The 27,469-nt window shown below is 44.5% G+C and overlaps 2 pseudogenes; both read left to right on the forward strand.

Annotated features, from left to right (window-relative positions):
• LOC148183287 (uncharacterized) overlaps positions 1–19,982 on the forward strand; it is a 66,071-nt pseudogene extending 46,089 nt beyond the window's left edge.
• A 241-nt stretch (positions 19,983–20,223) lies between these two features.
• LOC148183288 (endogenous retrovirus group K member 8 Gag polyprotein-like) lies at positions 20,224–21,147 on the forward strand (annotated as a pseudogene).
• Positions 21,148–27,469: the final 6,322 nt, after the last annotated feature.

Below are 27,469 nucleotides of genomic sequence, written 5' to 3' on the forward strand. Positions count from 1 at the left end.
CTCTTGGCCTTTCCCTACCCCGCTCTCCTAACCCTTCCCTTTCCCTACCCCTCTCTTAGCGCTTAGTTCCCCTTAGCCTCTCCTAGCCTTTCCCTTTCCCCTCTCTTACCCCTGTCTTGTCCTACCCCTTTCTCCTAAGCCTCCCTTGTTTACCCCGCTCGCCCTCTCTTGCTCTTGTTCCCTCCCTCCGCATCATTAACCTCTTTCCCCTCTCCTGCTCTCCCCGCACTCTCTCCCCTCCCCCGGACCACGTGGATGCCGAGGCTGGTGGCAGACATGGGTCTCTCCCTCTCTTTATCCTTATAATAAATTGCTTATACCTGAACAGCTTGACCCAGGAGAAGTGTCTCACCGCGAGCGAGCATTTTGAACAGCAATAGAGCATGGTGATCCAGATGGAGCTCCCACAGAAGCATACAACTGTCCAGATCTCTGGATGTAAGGAGTGTTTGAACCTGACACAGATGGCATCTGCATGGTGTGACAACGTGTATAATCTCCTCAGCCTGGTGACAGAGCTTAAAGGGGAAGTAGAGATGCTGAAGAGTATCAAGGAGTATGTGAGAAATATCTTGGTGGAGTCACATCCTTCCAGCCCTGAGGGGAAATGCAGCAGATGGAAGCTTGTTGAGAGTCAGAGAAATCCTGACCCTCAATATAATAGAATCATAGAATATATTAAGTTGGAAGGCACCTTAAACATCATCTAGTTCCAATCCCCCTGCTATGGGCAGGGACGCCACTCACTAGATCAGGTTGCTCACAGCACCATCCAATCTGGCCTTGAATACTTCCAAGGATGGGGAATCCACAAAATCTCTGGGCAACTGTTGTAGTTTTAAAGCAGTAATTAAAAAAAATACAAGAAAACTTACTTATTTCTTGTTGTGAGATATGGATTAGAACAAGAGCAAAACAGGCTTAAAGCTTAAAAGGAACAAAGAAAGTTTATTAACAAAACTAAAAGAATAAGAACACTAGAATAAAACTTCTAGAAACCTTCTTTTCTCTTAACTATCTAACTATTCTCTTGTTCACATAATAACATAGAGACAAAAAAATTTGGTGGTAAAAAACAGTCTTAATTTTTGCCATAGTCTTTTATTTGTAGACAAAAAGAAGTCTTCTCTTGCTAATTTATGGAGTTTTTTCACAAGAAAATGATTTATTTTATAGCTTTCTATTTTTTTGATGCCAGCTGAATCAATTTTGTCATCAGTTCACTCTTCTTATTTTACATCACTCTGAGGTGTGTAATGGGTTAAATGAGTTTAGGGATATCATTTTTAAGGATGAGTTATTCAAAGGTGTCTCGGTTTTAGAAGACAGGTGTCTGTTAGGGAGGGCAGGAGCCTCCCTTGGAATGAAAGAATGTAGACCCCCTCCCTCCGAATTATTATAATTCTGAAATCAAGGGGCTTTCAGGCAGAGATCTGGGGATAGGAATAACAGTTCTTTACTAGTATAACCAGGCAAACAAACAACAATAACTACAGCATTAGCAAGAAAACAGAACCAGGGACCCCGTGACAGCTTTCTTGGATGAGACAGGAAGGGATCGAGGAGACGCTTTGTTTCACAAACCCCCTCGAGCAGTCAGTCTTGGTGCTCCTGCAGGGCTCTGAGGAACAGTCGGCTGGAACAGCAGGGATGAGCTGAGATCCCGGGCTGGTGGCTGAAGTGTATCAGCAACTCTGCGGCAGTGGCTGGCACTGCCACACGTGCGGGCAGGACAGGGGGTGCGAGACCACCAACAAAGAGGAAAGAAGAAGAAGCAGCATCTCCGTCTGGGTGATGGCGAAATTCCCTTCTCCCCACCGCAACAGCTCTGCGTGCCCAAAGTGCCTTTCTCCGAAGCTGAAGAAGCCCGCCAAACTGTCCCCGCCCTACTTTTTTCCTGCCCCCTTCCCCCCCTGGGGCCAGCCAAACTCTTTGTCTTTTGTCAAGCACCCATCAAGTACCCACAGTTAGGTTGTCCCCGCAACTAATGGGTAAAAATTCCACAGGCAAGCCAGAACTAAAAAAAAAAGGACACCTAACCCCCAACATTATCCATCCCAAATTTTTTCCTATACCAAAACGTTACATCAAATATTAAACCTTTAAATTATACACAAACACACACTTCTTTAACCATATACCTATGTACATGCAGATACAGATACAAGCACAGTGTCATGGGTAGTTCACCCTAAAACAAGGTCCCCTTGAGGTACGCACTGGGTCTCTCCATATTTTTGCATCACCCACCAAGTGCAACCCGGTCCCTGAGCAAAGACAACCCCACGGATTGGATTGTCTTTGCTGGAGGCAGAATTAACCCAAACAGTTTTTCCCAGCATACCTCTTGTAATAAATATGGCATTGGATAAAAATTCGTGAAGGAGAATAAAGAAATATATGTTATATTTATAATACTGTAAAGATACAAAATGTAGCATGATCCAGAGATTCCTTCCCGAGTCGGGCGGTAACAATCTACAGCAACGCTTATCAGCATGAAATAAAGCAGGACACAGGCAAACAAACCGGACAATAAGAGTAGCCCGGCCGAGATATCCATCGGCTCCGCACCCAACCTGGACACTCCACCCCGGGAGATGTAATCAGAAGACACTCAGAGCCCTTCGCATGTGAAAGGACTCTGCCCAGTTGATTATTGACTCAGCTCCACGGATCCGGGAAATCTATTCACCCACACATCTAGACTCTTTGTTGGACTGTGCCCATCCCGGGTTTTGCCTCAGGATACAAAAATCCTTATAAAAATCCCGGACTGCAACCCCTCCTTCGTGGATTTGGGAAAATCTGTACCTCTGGGTGCAGACCCCTATCCACCCGGCGCTGCGCTGATTTATTTTATTGTGGTTTTTCTCTCGTTGCTTATGATTGAAATTGTTTTATAATAAATCGCTTTTTATATTAACCCTATTTTGCTATTGCGTTTATAACAGCTCTCATACGTACCACTGGAACCTTATCTCCATCTGTCGTTCTAAAGGGCTCAGATTGGGCAGGGACTGCTTGGTTAGTGGCACCTCGGGTGTTCACCAACCATGTGGCTTTTGCTAGGTTAATCTCCCAGTTCTTGAAAGTTCCCCCACCCAGTTCCTTCAAGCTGGTTTTAAGCAGGCCATTGCACCATTCAACTTTTCCAGCAGTGGGTGCATGGTAGGGGATATGGTACACCCACTCAATGCCATGTTCCCTAGCCCAGGTGTTTATAAGGCTGTTCTTGAAATGAATCCCATTGTCTGATTCAATCCTCTCAGGGGAACCATGCTTCCAAAGGACCTGCTTTTCAATTCCCAGGATGGTGTTACGGGCTATAGCATGAGGCACGGTAGGTTTCCAACCATCCAGTGATGGCTTCTACCATTGTGAGCATGTAGCACTTGCCTTGGCGGGTTTGGGGCAGTGTGATGTAGTCAATCTGCCAGGCTTCCCCATACCTATATTTGGACCAATGCCCACCATAACATAGATGCTTCAGGCGCTTGGCTTGCTTGATCATGGCACACATCTCGCAGTCATGGACAACCTGAGAAATACCGTCCATGGATAGGTCCACCCCTCGGTCTCTTGCCCAATTATAGGTGGCATCTCTACCCTAATGACCTGAGGCATCATGGGTGTACTAAAGATAGAAATAAACGGCATTCACTTTTACTTCTGTGAAGGGTCGTGAGTAAGATGGTGGTCTCTCAATATCTGGCATTCCGAACAGGAGCCACTTGCGGACTGAGGAGATTCGGTGGTGGAGCCGGCGGAGTGGATCTGAACGCCGGAAGCCGCAGACGCGGATCGGTATAGGATAGGCAACCTGTGCGCGGTGAGGTGTGGTAAGACGTGGAATTAGAATTCAGGTTGCTGGGGGAGACTGAGTGCAGAGGAGTAAGTGAGATATTGAGAGGCCACCATTATTTTCAACACTCTTCACAGAAGTAAAAGTGAACGCCGTTTATTTCTATGTTTAGCACACTTATATAGGGTTTTACAGGGTCCGTGGGCTAAGCAAGTTCCTATTGGCTAATGCACATAGGTTTACATTTTTTCTCCTGTACACAAGGATATTGTTTTGCTTTACTGTCTCTTCTGCAAGAAGGTTTCAAGGACTTTAGCCTTTAATATCATGACTTATTCCAAAGGCTGGTTTGTGAAGACAAGCCTTTATTAATATATGAAATATTATCTACAGCCCTAGATTTGCCAGACTCCACAACATCTGCCTAGTGTACCTGACTTTGTCAGGGTTATTATCATGCTGTCCACCCCTCCCAAAAAGGATCTCTAATGCTGCCACTTCTCTCAGCTGTTGGATCTCCTCAATGGTTTTCCTGCTCCTCTTATGATAATGCTCTTCCATTCTCTGTGGACAAACCTCTCTCTTACACTCATTAAAAGCCACTCCCAGAGGGAAAGGGGCCCTGGCTCCCTGATGAATATCTGATTCACACCTGAGTCCTGGGTCAAGGGTCCCACATTCCTTGCCTCACCACCATCCAGTTGCACACCTGTACTCATCAGGTCCCAGACCCGAAGTAACCAGGTTGTATAAGCCTCACGCCCCTGCCTCACAATGTCTTTTTGCAAATTACGGAGACAGTCATATGTCAGGGACTCTGCAATGATTTCAACTTCTGGCTCCCCTGCGGGCTGTGAGGGCCCTCCTTTCTTATCCTTATCAACAGGGTGCTGTGATTTCATCTTAGACTTCCTCGTTTCCACAGGGGCAACTGCTGCTGGCTGTGACTGCCCTTGTGGTTCAGCTGGAACCTGGACGGTTGTAAGGTCAGTGGGTTCCACTGCTGCACCATGAGACTCTCCCTCTTCTAGGCAGGGGGAGGGTTTTCCAGCAGCTGAGAAAATGCACTCTAGCTTCAGGCTCATGTCAAGTATCTTCCTCACCAGAACCCCCCCACTGTGGGTGATTCATTTCTGAGGTGGGCTGTGGGGCAGGGGCAGGCTCTGGAGCAGCACCCCTAGTCTCTGTGATAGGTGTCAGGGTGCTTATCCCAGTCAATTTCCCTTTGTCTCTGAATGCTAAGTAGAACAGAGTTATCAGCAACACCAGCCACTGTATGATGTCATTAGCATCCAGAGATTTTAACCCTTTGAAAACTGGTGGGGTAGGCCTGATGAACGGGGTGAAAGGTTGGGAGAAAATTTCCCCAGCTGTCATTTTCTCCCAGTAGGTACCATTATTAAAGCAACCTTAAAACCATCCAGTTAGTGTGTGATAGCTCTGAATCCGTGAGCCCGCCATCCAGAGAAAGTTAAACATCCATGAATTCCTCACCTTATCAACCCACAAAACGAACTGGATAATAGCCACATTAGCCTTTGTTATAGGACCCATATTTAGGTAAGGTGCAGCAAATGGGAGAAATATAGCCGTGACCACATGCCACCCGAACCTGGGTAAGCTAAACAGCATGGTTCTACTTAACGAGGTTTCTATATCTAGCACACAAAAGTTAGGTTATTTAAGAACTGTTATTCCTTTTTTGCTCTTTTTCTCTCAGTGCCCTCAGGCCCCACGTTGGACACCAAAATGTGTCTCGGTTTTGGAAGACAGGTGTCTGCTGAGGGGGGCAGGAGCCTCCCCTGGAATGAGAATGTAGACCCCCTCCCTCCGAACTATTATAATTCTGAAATCAAGGGGCCCTCAGGCAGAGATCTGGGTATAGGAATAACAGTTCTTTACTAGTATTTATAACAAGGCAAACAAACAACAATAACTGCAGCATTAGCAACAAAACAGAACCAGGGCCCCGTGACAGCCTTGTCGGCTGAGATGGGAAGGGATGGAGGAGAGGCTTTGCTTTCCAAACCCCCTCGGGCAGTCAGTCCCGGTGCTCCTGCAGGGCTTTGAGGAACACTCAGCTGGAACAGCAGGGATGAGCAGTGATCCGGGGCCGGTGGCTGAGGTGTATCAGCAGCTCTGTGGCGGTGGCTGTCACTGCCACACGTCCCGGAAGGACAGGGGGTGCGAGTTCCACCAACGAAGAGGGAAGAAGGAGAAGAAGAAGCAGCAGCTCTGTCTGGGTGATGGCGAAATTCCCTTCTCTCCACCACAACAGCTCTGTTCCCTAAAGTGTCCTTCTCCGAAGCTGAAGAAGCCCACCAAACTGTCCCCGCCCTCCTATTTTCCTGCCCCTCTTCCCCCCCCCCCCCCCCCCCCCCCCCGGGCCTGGCCAAACTCTTTGTGTTCTTCAAGTATCCACCAAGTATTCGCAGTTAGGTTTTCCCTGCAACTAATGGGTAAAAATTCCACAGGTAACTAAAAGAACTAAAAGAAGGACACTTAACTCCCAACAGCTTGTAGCTGTGTAGTCTTCAGTGTAGCCAAGAAGACTAAGGAAGTGATCATCACCCTGTACTCAGCACTGGCGAGGCTGCATTTTGAATACTGCATCCAGTTCTGGGCCCCTCACTTATGAAAAGATATCGAGGTGCTGGAGTGTGTCCAGCATAGGGCAATGAATCTGTGAAAGGACTAGGGAACATGTCTTATGAGGAGCATCTTGTCTCTATAAAACACTCGTGGTTAGGTTCTTTCTCCCCTTGAACTGAAATTGATGAGACGGAGGCAGTTTTTTCTCTTGTTTGGACTTGGTTGTTTATTTTTCTCTTATCTGCATTACATTTATACAAGATACAAGGAGCTATATGCGCTGATAGAAAGGCGCAAAATGGCTAACAAAGATCTTCTTCAACGTCTTTTATATGTCTACTTACCCAGTTAACAGATGCCAAGTAAATTATTTTTCTTAATGACCCAATGACCCAACACCTGTATGCTGCACTGCAGCATCTTCTATCCAATCACCTACTACTACCCAAAAACCTCTAGAAGAAGAAGGTGAAGAAGAAAGAAGGAGGACAAGAGACAACGCTCTAAATCCTCCATCTTGTCTTCTGTTCTTTAAACTAGTTTAAACTCCAAACTTTAACTTTTTCACCCAGTGACCTAAGAAACTCTCTAATTTACACATTTACACTCCTAGCTTTTCTATTTAACCTTAACAGTTGTTTTCAGGATGTTATATGAAATTCAGTGCTTTCTTGGGTGCCAGAGCCAGGTATCAGAGATAAGGGCACACCCTCTGTGCCTCTGACTCCAACACAGCTGAGGGAGATGGGGTTATTTAGTCTAGAGCAGAGGAGGCTCAGGTAGGATCTCATTGCTTTATATAACTACCTGAAAGGAGGTTGTAGTGAGGTAGAGGCCAGTCTCTTCTGCCATGCCTACAATGAGAGGAAAAGAGGAAATGGCCTTAAGGTGACACAGGGGAGATTAAGATTAAATATTAGAAAAAAAATTTCACTGTTAGGGTGGTCAGGTATTGAAATAGGTTGCCCAGGGAGATTGTGTTTAAGAGGCATCTGGATCTGGCACTGGGCAATATGGTTAATGGCTTAGGGATTACAAGGGTACTGAGGGTACTGCTGAGTGGATGGTTGGACTTGATGATCTTAAAGGTGTCTTCCAACCACCATGATTCTGATTCATGCAGTTCATTTTGCATCAGCTCTGAACTCCACCATGTCCATATCAAGCGTGTTAATAACAACCAAAGACAGAGCAAATATTCCTTGCCTTTTCCATTCCCCAACCCCTGCTTTCTAAGACAAGATAATACTTCAGCTCAGATGAGGCATTCAGACAATTCCTCCTCACTTTTTCAATCTGTTGTTGAAGCTACCTGGGCTACATACCTTGAAAATGCCTCCCCCCCCCCAGTTGTTTGCAGGACCAGCCAAGAATCCAGCTTCTCTTTTTCACTATTCTTCCTTATGAAAGGTATTTCTCACTTGATCCTCCTGACTATGCCAAATGTTTCGTACCAAGAAGTGCTGGCCTGTTATGATCCCATTACAAAAGGCACTTGGACTCTGCAAAGTATAATTTAAAATGCTATTTTGACAGTAGAGGTACAACACCAAAGAAAGCTTCATGCATCAGCACTTTATTGTCTTCCAGTGCAACCTTTTATACTCTTCTATGGATGCTAACTATGAGCAAAAGCAGGGAGCACAGTGCCTATGGAAAAACAGGCCGCATAACTTTCTCAGTTTTGCCTGAGAAAGCGGCCTGGGAAATCATAAGGAGGAATCAAAACAATCCTCAGAGATAGAAGACAGCTTTGCAGGTGCTGTTTGTCAGTTTCTTGTTTTCTTGCAAGAGAAGGTCGAGGCGGGGTGTACCCCACTGACCAATGATGGTAATGTGTTAGTTTACTGAACAATAAGGGTTTTACCTTTCTGTACTTTTGCCTATCAGTCTATAAAAGAAGATCTGAGGTAATAAACCTTGCTCTCTTGTTCACCTCACAAGATAGTCTGTGTCGTTCTTCTCGCCGTTCCCAATAGAGTGACACTCTTCATCTTACATGCATTCCACCTGTGTGCCCTTGCTACCCTTCTGTGATTGGTCAATACATCTCAGCATTCCATGTTTCTTTACCTTAAATACTGTTCACTTGTCCTACACAGTTGTAGCCCATTGAGGATGAGGCTTGTCCACAGCCCCATTCCCAATTGCCACAAAATGTGTACCCACACTATTTATTGGAGCTAACAGTGTGAAGAAAGAGAAAAATAATATAGATAAACTTACATCCTTTTAGATGCTGGGAACTCCAAGTGGTGTAGCACCAAATGGCTACAGTGCCATCTCTACTGTGTAGACTCAGATCCCATGCATGGAGGTGGTAGGTACTCCATTTTGGTTATTCAAGCTATTGTAGGATTTTCTTAAAAAGAAACAATTCTATTCAATATTTCTATTGGAAAATAGGGAAGATATTTGTGTGAGAACTTCTTGAATTTTTAGATAAAGGCAAGGTATAATGGTTGATACTAAGTGGGAGCTGCCTGCAGGCTCCTCTTGTACCATGATCTGGCTGAGTTTATCATGCAGACAAATGATTTGTGCAGCTCAAGGCAGGTCTGAAGGTCAAGGTGTATGCGCCACACAGCACAGCAACGGCCTGGGCCTAGGTGGGTTAACTGTATTGTGGATCACTAACTCCTCAATGTACAGTGATTTCCCATTCAGGATTTCTACATAAGCTTAGTGCACAAGTATGTTGATAAAAGGATAAAAATTTCTAGAAATTCAGAATATGTGATTTAAAGGTCCCTTGTTGCAGTCCCTTCAAATTTAGCCTGTAGCTCTGTAATGGAAATGGAAAATATTTTCTGAGGTCTGAATAAACATTTCAAACACTTTTAGCAAGGCCAATCTTAATATTTTCATCTCTGATTTAATTATCATTTGGAGGGGAAAAAAAAGCTATGGGGCTGCTAGCAGTATGAAATGAAATTGTGGTGATGCCTTGGCCTTGTTCTGTATAACCTGACCTGTGGGTTTCACACTTTATAAAAGATGCCCAGTGACCTTGCTTACTTTACAGCAAAAAGGAATCACAAAACTAACTGGTGGGTGGTTGTCATGTGAAAAGGAGATTTACTCAACCTTTAGTGTTTGATTTATCTGTCAGCATCCCATTATGGGGACCCTTCGCTGAACAGTCCGGCTGGATCAGAGTGTAGTTTGACTGACTTATTCAGGGAAATATACCAACAGCATAAGGGAGACCCCTTAGCAGGTCTTTCACTGTATTCAAGCATGTTGCCCATTGCCCTTGAAGGACTCACTCTAAAAGTTCATACTCTATTAATATAAAATTGTGACAGGTTAGGGTTTGAGGATTGCCAGTGATAGTTTCTGACTTCAAAAACAAATTCAAAGCAATACACAGACAAGCTCTAATCCCCAATAAAAGTATTCAGTGTGCATAAAGTATGGTTCTTACCCAACAGGCATCCCTATGGAAAATAAGACAGGTTCAGCCTATCAACTGATCCCAGCAGTTATGATGGAGTCTTCCCTAACTTTCCCCCCATTCTGGACTTATTTTTATATTATTTCTCTATGTTTAGGTGAAGCTTGAGTGACTCTAGTCATGCATATACCTTTGTTACTGAGTGATGTAAAATTCTCTCACTTCTCTTTTAAAGATACAGTTAAAAAATAAAGAGCACATTCCCAGTGAGGGGTGTTTGTACCTTGGAGGTGGGTAACTTTGTGATGGAGGTGTGCTCTAACATTACAATTAGGCTATAATGACCCAAGTTCATTTGATGAGAACAATTTCACCACAGTTTTTGGCTTAGCAGCAAGATATCCATCTCCCTTGCTTGACAGGTGCTATGTGGTTTATGAGCTGCAAAGTACAATTGAGTTCCCCTCCCTGGAAGGATTTCAACAGAGCCTGGCTGTCACTAGAGGACATGAAGTAGGAAGCGAGGGTTCAATATCACAGCAGCCAAGATTTCATTTCCAAGGAGGCAAAAGCCTTTATTTTGGGGTTTTCAACCCTTTTTATAAGGTGTTCCGATACAGGTTAAACTGATTGGTACAAGGAACAGCACCTCTCTCATCCCATTGGTGGGATAAGAGAAAAAAACATCTCAGAACATCTTTGTCATTGTTTTGAGAACTAAAATCTTATTTACACAACAGTCCTTTATGGATGCTGAAAGCAGGCAGGGAGCACAGAGCCTGTGTGAAACTAAGTCACACAAGGTTCTCACTCTGGCCTGAGAAAGCATAAGGAGGAATCTAAACAGTCCTTGGAGAAGGACAACAACCTTTGCAGGTGTTGTTTAGACCTTTGTTGTTTTCTTACAAGAAACAGTCAAGGGGTGGTATTCCAGTTGTCCAATGATGGTGATGTGTTAGTTTAATGACCAATGAGAGTTTTACCTCTCGGACCTGTCTATTAAAGAAGATCTGGAATAATAAAACTTGCTCTATTGTGCAACCCAGGCAGAGAGTCAGTGTCATACTTTCTGCTGTCCCTAATATAGTGTGACAGTCCTTGAGAGAGAAAAAGTTTCCCAAAAGACTTTCCCTTGGGAAACAGATCAGCCATTAAGAGCCTGAAACTCTCGGGCTCAGAAAATCATGTTGTCATAGGGTGACTTTACCTTTAAGATAGCTTTGGGAGCTAAGGAAGTTGAAGCTGCTGGTGGCTGATGGGAGACTTTTCTCCTGACCAATTGTTGGTCATTTCTAAGAATTGACAGCAGTTTTAACCATCGAAAAGTGAGATCAACTTGTGAACACCACCTTAAGATGTAAAGCCAGAGTTCTTTTGCTCTCTTTGGTTTCCGGCTTCTGAAAAGGTAACAAGGCTCTGTCTCGGCCTTCCCCCCCCCCCCCAAGGCTGCGGGGGTGGGGGGAGGGAAACGGAGCCGGCCGGCCTGGCTTGGTTTGTAGTTTCTGCTGCTGGACTGAAACCTGACACCATGAACACTTGCAGCTTTTCCAAGACTTTAATTCTTTTACTACCTAGATAAAATGTACAGATTACTCCTTTTTCCCAGAGAGACAGAGAGAGAGAGAGAGAGAGACAATCAACATGAAGAAGACAGTGAAGAAAAGAGTTAAATTTTAGATGGGGAAGAGAGAATAAGGAGATGCTTTATAAGCTGAAATATTTTTCTGTTAAAGCTATGGAGATGGACAATAGTGTTCTGAAAAAAACTCCTTTAATTCACGACAGAGTATATAAGGAGGAATAGAGTGTCAAAGTGTGGATTTTGAGCAAAAGGTGGAGTAATTGTGATACAGTGAGGTGCTGGAACAGAGAGAGGCGAAGTAATAGTTGAAGATTTGGGGCCTTGAGAAGCAATGAGAAAACTGTTTCCAGAGAAGCTCACAGAGACAGATGAAGAGAACTTTTGCCTTTGAATAACTCATCCTTAAAAATGACATCCCTAGACTCATTGACCCATACACACCTCAGAGTGATGTGAAATGGAAGGAGTGAACTGATGACAGGATTTCCAGGCAGCTGGCATCAGAGAAATAGAAAGCTATAACAGAAATAGTTTTCTCGTGAAAAACTCCATAGATTAACAGAAGAAGACTTCTGTTTCTCTACAAAGGCTGATGAAAAGACTCTAACCGGAATTGGGACTGTTTTAAACACCAAAATTCCAAAGTTTTTTGTCTCTATGTTGTCATGTGAATAAGGGAATGGTTGGGTAGTGGGGGATAAAGGGGTTTTCTGGAGGTTTACTCTGGTGTTTTTATTCTTGTGGTTTTGTTAATAAACTTTCTTTATTCCTTTGAAGTTTTAAGCCTGTTTTGCTCTTGTTCTAATCCATATCTCACAGCAAGAAATAAGTAAGTTTTCTAGTATTTTTTTTAGTTACTGCTTTAAAACCACGACATTTATTTGGTGCGTTGGCCGGGAAAACGAAATTGGCAAATCTAAACCACTACACATGTCTGCACCTGGCTGCGGTGTTTCCACTCTGCTCCAGCCTCTGTTCCATCCCCCTCAGCAGGTGCTATAATTGCAGACTGTGGGTGTGGGGAATCACTGTGGAATGGGTCTCAAGCATGCCAACCACATTCCATCCAGGGAGCAGCAACCATATTTTACATTTTATAATAATAAATTTTATATTTTCTGAACTGTTATTACTTCTGTTTGGATGTGAATATGACTTCTTAATTTCCTCTAATTTTACCCCCAGCCATCTTTCCACGTAATCCACCCTGTGATTATAGTCGCTCGAATTCCACAATATCCAAATTGAGTTTGAGATTTTTTTATGCTTTTATACCCTGAGGATTGTCTAGTGTGTTTGTAACCCTAGGGCTGTCTAGTATTAATGGCGGTAGCAGGTAGGCTAATTGTTTCATAATCATCCAAACTTTAACATACAATACAATTACTAGAACAAAAAGAAGAAGGGTTAGCATCAACAAAATGACAACAGGATGAAGCACTCAGTTGAGAATTCTAGTAGCTCTTGGTGACAAATGGATGTTCATCATGCAATGTATTTTTCCTACATTATTATGGACAGTAGTCAAAGTCTTCTGTCCATTTTCTTGGGCTTGTTTCAGGTCTTCATGTTGTAACAGTTTCTTTACCAGAGTGAGATTGATACCATGGGAGTAGGCAGCAAATCTCAAATCAGAGTATAGTTATACTGTATATCCTACCAATTTTTACAGTCTGGCTAAAATCATATCTTGTAATCTAGGCAATGAAGAGAGACGGGGGCATATTGAGAGACCGCCAGCTTATTCACCAGCCTTCACAGAAGTAATCATGAACGCCGTTTATTTCTATCTTTAGCACACCTTTTATAGGGTTCTACAGGGTCCGCGGGCAGAGCAAGCTACTATTGGCTAACACACACAGTTTACATATTTTCCCTTGTACACAAGAATATTGTTTTGCTTTACTCTCTCTTCTGCAGGCAAGTTTCAAGGATTTTAGCCCTTAATATTGCGACTTATTTCAAAGGCTGGTTTGTGCATACAGGCCTTTACTAATATATAAAATATATCAACAGGGACAGCTGACTTGGTGATCAGAATCTGATTTTACTGTGGGCTACATAAGCTTATATACCATTCTAGGAAAGCTAATAAATTTTTTACTACGCTGATTGAGTTAAACATAAAAAAAACCATACAGACATACATGTGTATTTCAACATCGATTCATTCTTGCAATCTTCAAACCTCTGTTTGTTCTTGCCAAGGCATCCTGGCTATCAGATCTCTTATGCTAGTCAAATCCAAGGTACTTTCTGATTTCACCATGTTGTAATATCAACAAAGTTACAGCTACAGATATTAGAGTGATTACTTATATCTACAGTAATGTTACAAATACAAAATCATAAGGGGTTCTCATACAAGTGCATCCTTTACCAATATACAGAAGTACCATTTCCAAGTTTTCATTGGGATGAATCTCAAAATGACAAACATTTTGCTCAGTGTCAAGACAAATGTCTTGAGCTTTGATGGTCTTAATTTTACAAATGAATCCTTGCTGCTTTTGTTCAATGCGTGCATCAATAGTCTGCCCTTTATTTGCATCTTGTAGGGCCCATACTCTATGCTCCAGCAGATATAGTTCCATTGTGGCTTAATCCTAATGCAATGTTTTGGTATATATCATATACCAAAGCATTGTGTCTTGGTAACACAAAAGCTGTGATGTGCTGCTGATGGGATTATATGTGAAATCAAGTACCACCAGGCTTGGAATTTTTGTTCAAATTCAATTGTATTACCCCAAATTACCTTTCGAATTTCAATGAGTAGGGTACTTTTTTTCACCTTCCCTTATGATTGCAGCTGTCATTGATTGTATCCACAGTTGAGCTTGGATACAACTAAGAGCCAAAGAAACATTGTTTTGGATTATGCTACATGCATCTGTGATCAACTGATGGTCTTTTTCACTAATTCCCTCCCACTGAGGCACTATTTCCATTAGAAGCTAAAGACAAAAGGGAAGATCGTAGAGGGTGTTTCAGTTTATTTAGGTCATTAATTATTGTGACTATTTTTTTTTATTAATACCTTGGTCTATGCCATTTAGAATTCCCAATCCTGTTTCAGGATGCCTGTTGCAGTCAGCAACCTCAGGATCTCGTCCAGGGAAGCAGTAGGATTCTGGGGACCAGCATGGAGCACCAACGAGACGGGCCTTTGTTCATGAAACCATTTATTCAGCATGGGAACAAACTCAGATCCAGAACAGAGAGCCCCGAACAAAGGCAGAGCCGGGGTTTTTGAGAGACACAACTCTTAAGGGTCTCCACACTTGAGGGTGGAGTTCAGGGTCAGGGACCATTAGAAACACACCAAGGGAGAACCCCCCAGGGACTCAAACCAAATCAGAACACCTGGGCCGCCCTTCACAAGGGGTTTGGGGTGGGACAATGTAACTCTTTGTCTCCCCTGAGGCACGTCGCCGATGCCAGTCACATCCGTCCTGGTTTGCCTGGAGTGAGGGCTTGTTTATGCAACCATGCTGTCCATCCTGCATGGGAGGCTGTCAGGAATGGTGAGCAAGCTGGTTGGATTATGGAAACATTACTCTGTATCAAGACCTCAACTTGTTTAAGAGACCATGTCAGGTTAAATAACATTTACTCTTGACCTGTATTTTTTATTAAGTAGGGGATAATGTTACGGTTGAGAGGAAAAAGTTCAATAGGAGGCTGAGTTGTTAAATATGGTTCTTCAGCAACAATTTTGAATTGAAGGACCAAGCTCAATCAAGAGTTGAGGTCTGTCCAAAGGCAGTTTGAAAGCATTGGATGGCATATTTTAAAGGTATGCCAGCACTCACACTTAAAAGAATGGGTATGTACGTTGTTTTTCTCTTTTGCATAGTTTGCAACACTTTTTCCTCAACATAGCTTACAACGTGTAAAACTGCTGTCATGCATTTAGGGTTATTTTGAATTCAGCATCCTATTGAAATGATGTTTCCATTCCCTTTGGAGATGGTATGTGTTGATTTCTACTCTCATCTGTGATAATTCACTCTTTCCCATAAATGTGATGTTGTGCAGTACCACTGTAAACAAATTCAGGTTAGGTATAGGTATGTCTAGAAGTATATACTGTTCTATCCATGTGTGTTGGATTGGCATTTAGGGAAAACAAAGAGAAACACCTGAAGAAGTTTAGGCTGCTGGAGGCTGATGAGAGTTTTCTCCTGGCCAATAACTGGTCACTTCTGAGAATTGACAGTAATTTTGACCATTGAAAAGTGAGATCAACTTGTGAACACCACCTTAAGACCTAAGCCCTAGAATTTCTTTGCTCTCTTTGTTTCCAGCTGTAAAAAGGCAGCAGAACTCCAGCTGGCCCCCTGGCTCCTGCCCAGGCCATGTGGCCCGGGCAGGGGCTGGGCTGGGCCTGCCACAGTTCCCAAGCCATGAGATGAAGCCTGAGGAGTTTCTCCTGGGCCCAGGCCAGGCCGAGCTCTGCTGCAGCCTCTCAGGAAGCCTCCAGGGTGGCCGAAGTTTTTCCCAGGGGAGTCCCTAGCTCTAAGCACCGCTGAGCTGAAACCTGGCACCATGAACACCTGCGGCTTGAGCAAGACTTTAACTTTTTTACTACCCAGATGAGACTTGCAGATTTAATCTTTTTTCCAGGAAGAAGGCAAGAGAGAGTGATCAACAGGTAAAGAGACAACATAAACTATCAAAGACAGTGAAGAAAAGAATTAAACTTAAGATGGAGAGAGAAATAAGAAGATGCTTTAATAAGCTGAAATATTTTTCTGTTAAAGCTATGGAGATGGACAATAGTGTTCTGAAAAAACTCCTTTAATTCATGACAGAGTATATTAGGGGGAATGGAGTATTTCGAAGTGTAGATTTAAGCAAATGGTGAAGTAGTTGTGATCTTAAGACTATAGCCAAATTGAGACTGTTTTAACCACCAGGTTTTTTTGTCTCTATGTTATTATGTAAACAAGAGAATAGTTAGATAGTTAAGAGAAAAGAAGGTTTCTAGAAGTTTTATTCTAGTGTTCTTATTCTTGTAGTTTTGTTAATAAACTGTCTTTGTTCCTTTGAAGTTTTAAATCTGTTTTACTCTTTTTTCTGATCCATATCTCACAGCAAGAAATGAATAAGTTTTCTAGTGATTTTTTAGCTACTGCTTTAAAACCACGACATCATGACCACCCCATTGTAGACAAATTTCACAATTTGCATTCTACAGTTAGGAAAAACATATTTCTACACTCTGTTTTTCCCATGAACAAAATGCAAGCATGGGTTGTGTAAAAGTAAAATTGTACTAACAATTTGATTTTCATATCTGATTAAAGAATTTCTTGTTGTTAGTTGGTTTAATAAAATCAGTATGGTATGGATGCTACATGTGAGCAGAAAGCACAGCTTCTGTGGAAAAGCAGGCCGCATAACTTTCTCAGTCTCACCTGAGAAAGTGGCCTGGGAAATCATAAGGAGGAATTAAAGCAATCCTCAGAGATAGAAGACAGCCTTGCAGGTGTTGTTTGTCAGTTTCTTGTTTTCTTGCAAGAGAAGGTCGAGGCGGGGTGTACACCACTGACCAATGATGGTGATGTGTTGGTTTACTAACCAATAAGTTTTATCTTTCTGTACTTTTGCCTATCAGTCTATAAAAGATCTGAGGTAATAAACCTTGCTCTCCTGTTCACCTCACAAGAGAGTTGTGTTGTGCTTCTTAGCTGTTCCTAATCTAGAGCGACATCTGGTGGACGGTGACGTGCATTGAAGCCGCGACTGAAAATGTGTCACCTGCTTCCTCCTGCGAGAGGTAAGTGATAAATCTCCCGCGCTCTCCTGGAAGGAGCTGGTCTTTCAGACCATGGGATAGTGGGGCCTGCCCGTGAGTGGGACTGGAACGGCTTATCTCGACGTAGCTAGAGCTTGAAGTCCTAGGTTAAGCCACTGCATTTGCGTAATTGCATTCACAGGCCGTCAAGGTAGACGGTTCTCACAATGGGGAACCGGTGTTAAACTGATGATCAACTTGTCTTCTCCACGTGGCAGGACACTTTGCCACACATGGGACTCAATAATTCTGAAAACTCTATGTGCGCTTTGTTCAAGTGGGCAAAAGCGCAAGGTTTTAGAGTAACCATCAATAATGCCTTTGATCTTGACGTTTGGCTGTCAGTGGGAGACCATATATTGTTGGAGTCTGGGGCACAGAGTGTGCCCTTGTCTCTGATGCCTAGCTCTGACATCCAAGAAAACACTGAATTTCATTTAACACCATGAAAACAACTGTTAAATAGAAAAACTAAAAGTGTAAATGTGTAGATTAGAGACTTTTCTTCAGTCACTGGGTGAAAAAGTTAGTTTAGAGTATAAACTAGTTTAGAAAACAGAAGACAAGATGGAGGGTTTAGGGTGTTGTCTTTTTTCCTTCTTCTTTCTCTTCATCTTCTTCTTCTAGAGGTTTTTGGGTAGTAGTAGGTGATTGGATAGAGAATTCCACAATGCAGCATGCAAGTGTTGGGTCATTGGGTCACTAAGAAAAATAATTTACATGTCTATAGTTAATTGGGTGAGAATAAGTATAAAGATAAAAAAGCTGTGTAGTTCGAAGCCATTTTGTGCTTTTCAAGCCAACTTGAGCCAAGCGATGGTGGGTTGAACTTGAGCAGAAAGTCTGGGGAAGACCTGCCAAGTCTTTTGATATATATTAATAAGCACGAGAAACAAGAAGCAAACGAGCCTTTGGAGTATCCTTCCTGAAACAGAACTAAGGAAACTTTCCGTGAGGGAGTATCCCAAGGGGCTCAGCCCTGAGGAGACCAAAATCACCAGCAACAGTATATGGTCTGAGTTAACTGAAGGAGATACCAGCGTGTATAGCCTGGCGACCACCTGGAACACACGCTTTAAAGTGTTGGAGCAGTGCCAGTCTGGGGATAGTGATGCTGGGATGGAAGATTCGGATGCTGGGGATGTCTCTTCTGTATACAATGAGAGGCTGGAGGATGGGACCGGGGACGAGCAGTGTCGCGCTTCCTCGGCTCTGCCCAGAGCCTCAGGGAACTTTGGACGTGGGCAGAGCCAGTATCTCTCGCCACGGGACTCCGTGCCCCCAAAATATCCCTCTCCCCAAGAGTTTGTGAGGCCAAGGTATCCGTCACCCGCGGAGTTGAACATGCAAGCTCCACCAACAGAGAAGCGACGGGGAAACGGTGAATGTCCGCCTCTGCCTGCTCCCTCCACAGCGCCTTCATTGGCACTGCGAGCGGCCACAGGAGGGCCTTTGCTGTGGATGGTTCCCTTTGCCCCCCCCCCATGTAACTTTTCTCTAAAAAATCCTTTTTCTGTTTCTCTGTTTCTGCTGCATCTCTTCTGTATTTTCCTTCTTATTCTTGGATTTCTCAGCCTCCTTTGGACTGAATTCTTTTGGGATCCTCCCTCGTGGGGAGCCCTGCTTATCTCAGTTCTTATGATTCAAAGAAAACTCCCGAGCACGTTAGAATCTTGTTTCTCGTGTTTATTAGAAGGTCATCACAAAACTTAACAGGTCTCTCCAGGCTGGCTACACAAGGTTAATCTTTGCAATCTGGTACGTTTCTTTCTTCTGATGGTACAAACAAGGCCTTGTGGCACACTTCGTGTCTGATGCACAAAATGGCCCTAAAATACACGGTTCTTCTATCTTTATACTTATTTTTACCCAATTAACAATAGACAAGTATATTTTTTTTTCTTAATGACCCAATGACCCATCACCTCTGTGATGCACTGCGGCATTCTCTATCCAATCACTTACTATTACCCAAAAACCTCTAGGAGAAGAACATGAAGAAGAAAGAAGAAGGACAAGAGTCAACACCCTAAATCCTCCATCTTGTCTCCTGTTCTCTAAACTAACTTTTTCATCCAGTGATTAAAAAAAAACTTTCTAATCTACACACACTTTTAGCTTTTTCCATCTAACTTTAACATTTGTTTTCATGTATCACCATGAAAACATGCTCATGAATTTCATATTATATGAAATTCAGTGTTTTTCTGGATCTTAGAACTAAGTATCAGAAACAAGGGCACACAGTATTCCAGACTCCAACACCCCCACACCTTCTGTATCCCGTTCTCCTGCATTGCAAGGGACAGTAGAGCAGTCCCCGCAGTGGACCACCGGCGTGGCAGGGGGAGACGGGCTTTTGGCCCCCCCGCGTCCATCCACGGGGCCCGCAAATGGACCAGCTTTGCCAGGGTAGCCGCTTCAGACCGCTTGCCCCCTTGGCGCCTTCACTGCCAGCTACGGGGCCTACGCCTGTGCCGGTACGGCCTCTTCCCCCTACCCATTGCAGCTGCCTTGCCTCCGTGCCTTCTGTGGTTTTCGAGCAACAGCCCGCAGTGCCTGCAGCGGTTGCCCCCCCTGCCTCTGCGTCTCTGGCCAGCCCGCCTTCCTCTGCTTCCTGCGCCCAGAACTGGCAAACTGCGAAACCATCCCAGAGCCATCTCTGGACACTCCCACCCCGTCAGGAGACTGTGCGTCCAAAGCACCCAGGATGCTTTTGGGACACGGTGAAACATCAAGCTTTGGAAATGGGCGATTGGGAATTACTCGAAAGGCTGGGAACGCCCAGAACCGGAATTATTAACGGCATGGGTGCTGGGGAGAGGGAGATAGAGGGAGGACCGGGAGTTGCCTCGGGCTCAGGTGAAGGGATACAGACGGATCAGGAAGCCAGTGGCGCACCACAAGGGGCTGTCCAAGCCTTCCCTGTGTTTAAGGCTGCCCCGAACACGGGACTGACTGAAAGGCATGATGTGATCTCATGGAAGGTAGTACAGGATATACAAAGTAAAGTGGCAGATTACGGACTTGGCTCTTCCAAAGTCATGCAGATTATCAGGGTGATAAACACGGATCTGCTTGCTCCATTTGATATTAGATACCTGGCTCAATTGTTGTTCCAGCCTGTGCAATTTAGAGTCTTTGAGGATAATTGGAGGCAGATGGCTCAAAGGGCTGCAGATGAGAACATGTGTTTGCCTGCACATGATCCCAGACGTGGTGTTAAACTGGAGGTCCTTATAGGAACAAGTGATTATTCCAGTCCTGATCTCTAGGCCCGTTGGGACCCTAGATTCCTTGAACAGGGACAGAAAATTGGTATTGGAGCATTGCTGAAGACTATAGAAACAGCTGCTCCCAGGGCACGATATGTGACAGTCACTCAAGGCTTAAAGGAACCATTCTTGCCATTTGTTGAGAAAATAGAAGTGGCCTTGGAGAAACAGGTTGAGGATGAGAACCTGAGACAGCTCCTGTGTAAACAACTAGCAAGGGATAATGCTAATGAAGACTGCAGAAAGATCATAGAGGCTCTTCCAGGGGACCTCTCAATAACAGAGATGGTCCAAGCATGTGCCAAAGTAGGCTCTGTAGACCACAAAATGTCTGCTTTGGCTGCTGCTCTTACATCAAAACAAGCGGGCCATCAGGGTGGTTCCCGGAAGCAAAAAGATGCTCAGAGTAAGGCTCAACAGGTGAAGCAGAAGAAAAAAGGAAAGGGTAATTTCTTGTGTGCTAGATGTAACAAGCCGGGTAATTTTGCGAACCAATGTAAATCCAGATACCATGCCAATGGTCAGCTTTTGATGGATTCGGGAAATGTGAGAAGGAGCACACAAGGGAACTGCGCTCTGACACAAATGAGTTCCCAGGGCACAGCTCCTGCACAGGCCTACTCAGCCAGCTTAGTGACAGAACCCAAGGAGCTGCTGGGGTGGATGTATACACCACAGCAACAGCCACACTAGATTCTAGTCGTGTGTATAAAGTTCCCCTGGATGCATTTGGCCCACTGGGTCAAGGATTAAGTGCACTGCTTGTGAGAAGATGTAGTGCGACCCTACAGGGGATCTTTGTGCATCCAGGAGTGATTGATGCTGACTTTACAGGACAAATTTGTGCCATGGTTGCCACGCCCACCCCCCCATGCTACTATCCCTGAAAAGACTTGCATTGCTCAACTTGTGCCTTTTAAGTCCCGTGTCCCTAGGACTGTTGACTGGACTCGTGGAGATGGTGGCTTTGGATCTACTGGACTGACGCAAGTTTTTTGGACTGCATGCATTTACAATCAGCGATCTCAAATGACGTGTACCCTGAGTCTGCCAACTGCCAGCCCGCCTCAGATCCAATTTTGAGGTCTCATCGACACCAGCGCAGATGTGATGATCGTCTCCTTCTCTGTGTGGCCTCCATCCTGGCCCTTGACTTCTGTTGATTCAGCCATTGAGGGTCTGGGAGGTACTACGCAAACCTTTGTGAGCCAACAGTCTGTGCTGATCAAAAATCCAGAGGGGCAAACAGCTACAGTCCGGCCTTATGTCATTGCAGCTCCACTTAAGCTCTGGGGGTGGGATGTTTTCACAGCATGGGGGGTATGGATTGGGACACATTTTTGATGGGGGCTGCTGTGGTGAAGGGCACACAGCGTTCCACGCTGCCTTTACAGTGGTTGGTGACCAAACGCATCTGGGAAAACCAGTGGCCCCTGGCAAAAGAGAAGTTAGTTGCCCTTCATGAATTAGTCCAGGAACAATTGCAGCAGGGACACATTAAGTCTTCCACTAGTCCCTGGAACAGTCCCGTGTTTGTGATCAAGAAAAAATCTGGGAAATGAAGATTGTTGCAGGATCTCCGCAGGATCAATACAGACATGGAAAGCATGGGGGCACTGCAGCCTGGTATGCCCTCACCTACCATGCTTCCTGTGGGGTGGACAATTCTGATCACTGATTTAAAGGATTGTTTTTTTACGATTCCTTTGCATCCTGATGACAAGCAAAAATTTGCTTTCATAGTACCTACAATTAACAACTCTGAACCTGTGCAGAGGTATCAATGGAAGGTTTTGCCACAGGGCTGCAAGAACAGGCTGGCTATCTGTCAATGGTATGTGGCTCAGGCCTTGTCCGAAGTCCATGAGCAGTTCCCTGAGGCATACTGCTATTATTACATGGATGGCATCCTGGTGGCAGCATCCACCCAGGACAAACTGCTGAAGATACAGCCTCAGCTGTTCAATGCCCTGCATTCTTATGGTCTGCAGGTGGCTCTGGAGAAGGTTCAACAGCATTCTCCTTGGAAATACTTAGGAGTAAAAATCTTAGATCAAACCATTTGCAATCAGGAGGTGCAATTCACAGATTCTATCGAGACTCTGAATGATGCCCAGAAATTGATGGGTATCATCATATGGTTGTGTCCTTACTTGGGGCTAACCACAGTGCAGTTGTCCCCATTGTTCAATATTTTAAAAGGGGACCCTGATCTGAATTCACCTCGAGAGCTGACTCCTGTAGCGCGGCGAGTGCTGCAGGATGTCCAACAAGCTGTCTCTTCTTGTCAGGTTTACCAAGTAGATCCCTCCATTGATATCACTGTTTTTATTACTGTCACGATCCACAAGGTGGGATTCGTGATGTGGTTCTTTTATTCAGTCTTAGAGTACAAAAGATTATCAGCAAACCAGGGACTTAAACAGCAAAACACACTTTATTGAGTGTTCATCAGCACTAATATGTGATAGAGAGAAAAGAGGAGAAAGCAAAGCATAAGAAAAAGAGAGTAAGGGGATTATAGGTACCAACGTCGAAGTCCACTCAGCCGTCCAACGATGCAGAGTCTTCTGTCCGTTGGGGAGATCTCAAAGGAAGGTAAGTTTGGGGTATAATTTTATAGTCTTTTGCAAAGCGAGGGGCACAGGGCCAAAACCAGAGGAGATTGATGATCATTGTGATGAATTCCATTGCACGGGGGGCAGGTGTAGGGTACGGAGCAAACCACGTCTTGCAAGCCTTTGCTCACGAGCAGGAACGAGGGCAATGTGTCGTGGAAAACCCGTTGTGCAGGGTACCACGCACAAGCCTCTGCTCACTAGCAGGAACGAGAGCAGTGTACCGTGCAACCACCTGCAAACAATCACTTAGCAAACATCCACCTCAGCTAGGCCCAAATCCCCAAACCAAGTCCCTTGTGATATTCAGGGTCTCAGTCTCTGTCCTTGAGACGGTTGTGAGATAGATGAGAGAATCTTCGGACTGTCTTTTACAATTACCTGTCCAGAATCTCATCTTACAAGTATCATTGGCCAATGGAGCGAACAATGATCTGATCCTTTGCACATTTTGGAATGGGTCATTCTGCCCCATCAACCAAAAAAGACAGCACCCACGTTGTTTGAATTGGTTGCTCAACTGATAATTAAATGCCGTCAGTGATGTTTGCAGTTAATATCAGCTGACCCTGGAGAAATCATCCTCCCAATACGACAGGAGGAATTTGAATGGCGTCTTATCAACAGCGCTTCCTTACATAGTGCGCTGCAAAACTTTTCAGGGCAGATCGCTTACCATCTGCCCAGCCACAAACTATTGCAATTGGCAAAGTCAGCTGAATTGTCCTTTCGGCCAAAAAGTAGTCGGGTGCCAGTGCAAGGACCCACCGTCTTCACTGACAGCTCAGGAAGAACAGGGAAAGCCATTGTTACATGGAAGGATGAATTTGAGTGGCAAGTGCTGGAAGGCCATGAGTCACGTTCTGCTCAGTTAGTCAAACTAAAGGCTGCGACCATGGCATTCCAGTGGTTCTCTCAGGTACCACTGAATTTTGTCACTAATTCTGCTTATGTAGCAGATCTAGCCAAGCATTTGGATTGTGCACTTTTGAAAGAAGTTGAAAACGAGCACTTATTTTGGTTGCTGAAATCTTTGTGGTGTGTAATCCAGGCTTGAGTTCACCCATATTACATCCTGCATATTCGGAGTCACAGCAACTTACCAGGTTTCATAACAGAAGGTAATGCCAGGGCTGATAGGTTAACTAACCCTGCATGGGTAGCACCTCAGCCTGACAAAATTGCACAAGTTAAGGCATCTCATGATTTTTTTCATCAAAGTGCACATACCTTGCAAAAGCAATTTCACTTAACACCAGCTGAGGCTCATGACAATGTCAGCTCCTGTGCTGACTGTCATGGACTTGCTGCACCTTTACCAGCGGGGGTGAACCTCAGCGGTCTAAAGGCCTTGCAGCTTTGGCAAACAGATGTCACTCACATTGCTGAATTTGGTCGGTTTAAGTATGTGCATGTGTCTATTGACACCTTCTCATCTGCTGTGTGGGTATCTGCTCACAGTGGAGAAAAAGATCGTGATGTTATAGCCCATTGGAAGATCATGTTTGAGGTCTTAGGCATTCCTTCTTCTGTGAAAACTGACAATGGTCCTGCCTACGCTGTAAGAGATACTTCGGGGGTGGATGGTCTGAGACACGGCAGAGACCTCTATAGTCGAGTTAGGTGTTAGTAGTTTATTTCAGGGCGTGGGAGAGAGAGAGAGAGCCTGCTATGAGCCAGCAGATAGAGCTCAAAGCAGGCTCGGAGAGAACAGTACAAAAGGGGGTAAAATATGAATACATGAGCTCAAGACTTAAGGTAGCTAAGAAAGAGAGTAACAGAAGAGAAGTGAAAGAGCCGGGAAAAAGAGCAGCAAGAGCGTAGAAAGAGTGAGGCAAGAGGGCTAAGAGAGCGTATCAAGAGAGTAGCAAGAGAGCGTAGTAAGAGAAGAGCAAGAGAACCAAGAGAACCATGAGAGAGAACTCTCTTTTACAATTACTTATATAACCTATACATTGACTATTCTATTCTTTCACTAACCAGTCTTTCTAAGTATACTAACACAGTAACATTTGTATGCGACCTATAGAAATCGCTGCTTTTGCATATTTTTAGTTATCTCAGGGTTCTTCAGAGCTTTCCTTATAAGGCTGGGAAGAGGGGTCTCAGCTTAGTTTTATTGGGGGAAAGAATGTGTTCTGGCATACCAGCCCGGTTTCTTTGAATTATTCAAACCGTGCTTTCATTTGTATTTCTTCCTTAGCCTTTCTGGCTAAAGAGTCATATTTATAATTGCTTTCTAATTCTACCTTCCCAACACTACGCCTCACAGAAAATATTACAGTTTTTACACTTGTGGGGAGTTTCACACAAATTCGGTATCCCACACTCTCCCACTGGGCAAGCCATTGTTGAATGCACTCATGGTACCCTAAAGCATGTTCCAGAAAAACAAAAAACGGGAATGACTGGAGAAACTCCACGCAGTCGGTTGGAGAAAGCTCTATATACAATCAATCATCTCACAGTGCAAAAATATTCCGACAACCCTGTCATTTTGAATCATTTTCTTTTGTTGCAGTCCTCAGGCGAGACGCACCTGCCTCAAGTGAAAGTTTGGTTGAGAGACCTAACCACTTGCAAGTGGCAAGGCCCATGTGAGCTCATCACTTGGAGTCGTGAGTATGCATGTTTCCACAGATACTGGGATACGGTGGATACCTGCAAGGTGTGTTCACCCTGACCTGCGACACCAAAGGCAGAACGTAGCCAACAGGCAACCTTCGGATGATGATCAGGATGTCGATCATCATTCAGATGGTCCTTCTACAAGCAAAGAGTGAGCATTCTTCCCTGTTGACAAGTTAGACTGCCAGTTTTGAGCAGACTAACAATGTTTTATTTGCTGTGTTAGTTTAACTAGTTGTATTAGAATTAACCATCAGTTCCTTGCAAGAAAAACAAGACTTGACAGTGGTACATCAAGGATTTGGTAACATATGCCAGAAAATCTCCCTGATCATTCTAAATCAGTGTCCATTTGAAGTTTCGTTGATAACTGAAAAGAGACCTCTTGTGCTGTGTTTGTTCGCTTTCCTGCAAGGGCCCAGCAGGAAATTACAAACGCTGCCTTTTTGCCTTAAAACAAAAAAGGAGGATTATTGCTGCGGCGACGGAAAGCCCAGAGCACCGCGACTTCTCTAGAGAAACAGCCCTGAGAAGGGCTGGGCCAAAGCGCGTGAGCAGCTTCAAGCAGTCGAGTGATTCCAGCTCAGCTCAGCAGCAGTCGAGTGATTTCAGCTCAGCTCGGCAGCGGCAGGCAGGCAACACAGGAAGCAGGGACGAGAAAGCTGGTACAGTGTTCCACCAAGCACAAACCTTTATTCAGGCAGAGCTTTGGCAAAGGGTGCCAGCAACAGCGAATCTCTCGAACAGGGGAAAACCCGGGGTATTTATGGGGAAGGAGAGGGGCGGGGGGAAGCCCGAGATACATGTATCGGGGTGGGACAGCAGGGGGGAACACCAATGGGGCACAACAGTTTAACATATCTAACTCAAAGACCCCTGGGAGCGATACATTGTGTCTCTCTGAGTAAAAGGTGTCTTGCCTCCAGGGGAGAGCCAGGATCTCGGACTCGGCGGGCTCCTCTGCACCCACAACTCCCCCTTCTTTACTTATTAAAAAGGCATCTCCTAGAGAGTTAAGTAATAGCTTCTTAAAACATGAAAACATACTTAGGAAGATAATAACAATCAAGAAAACCCAAAAAATGTTCTTGAGGACAGAGGCAACCCATCCTTTGAGCCCTTAGCTCCCAAAAAGGTCCTCAAGCCACTGGGGCTCCTTTTCAGTCTGGAGTTCCTGGACCACGTGTTGGAGTCTCTGGATGCGGGCGTGGATGCCTTCACTGGGGCTGGAGAGGTCAAAGCAGCACAATCCGTTATATTCCTCGCAGCCGTGTCCATGGGCCAGGAGCAAAAGGTCTAGAGGGTTGGTGGCGCTGCCCATGGACAAGCACATGTGGTCTTGTTTGAGAGTCTTTGCCAGGGTGATCCACACATTCTCCTGGGGCTGTGCTACTAGCCAGGCATCCACAGCTGATGTTTTCAGGCGCATCCAGATAATCAGGGACATCAGGAACTCAAGGATGGTTTTGCTCTCCATTTTCTACAACAGGACATAAAAGATTAGCTCTGATTTTTGGAGGGGGGGGGGATAATTTCTTTTTTCCCTTTCTCTCCAGTCTCCCCCCTCTTAAAAAAACAAAAACAAACAAACAAAAAAACCCAAACAATTATAAGCAAGGTTATTCTGTGTGTTGGGGACACATGACCCGACACCAGCAGCAGCACAGAGGTGCATTTTGGTGTAAGATGGCAATTTGGGCTAGGCAACGAGGGTGTCACGATCCGCAAGGTGGGATTTGTGATGTGGTTCTTTTAGTTGGTCTTAGAGT

The sequence above is a fragment of the Pseudopodoces humilis genome, chromosome 12 (genome assembly GCF_049639895.1).
Source record: "Pseudopodoces humilis isolate 2021_Gansu_Grassland_sample_001 chromosome 12, ASM4963989v1, whole genome shotgun sequence".
Taxonomy (NCBI): domain Eukaryota; kingdom Metazoa; phylum Chordata; class Aves; order Passeriformes; family Paridae; genus Pseudopodoces; species Pseudopodoces humilis.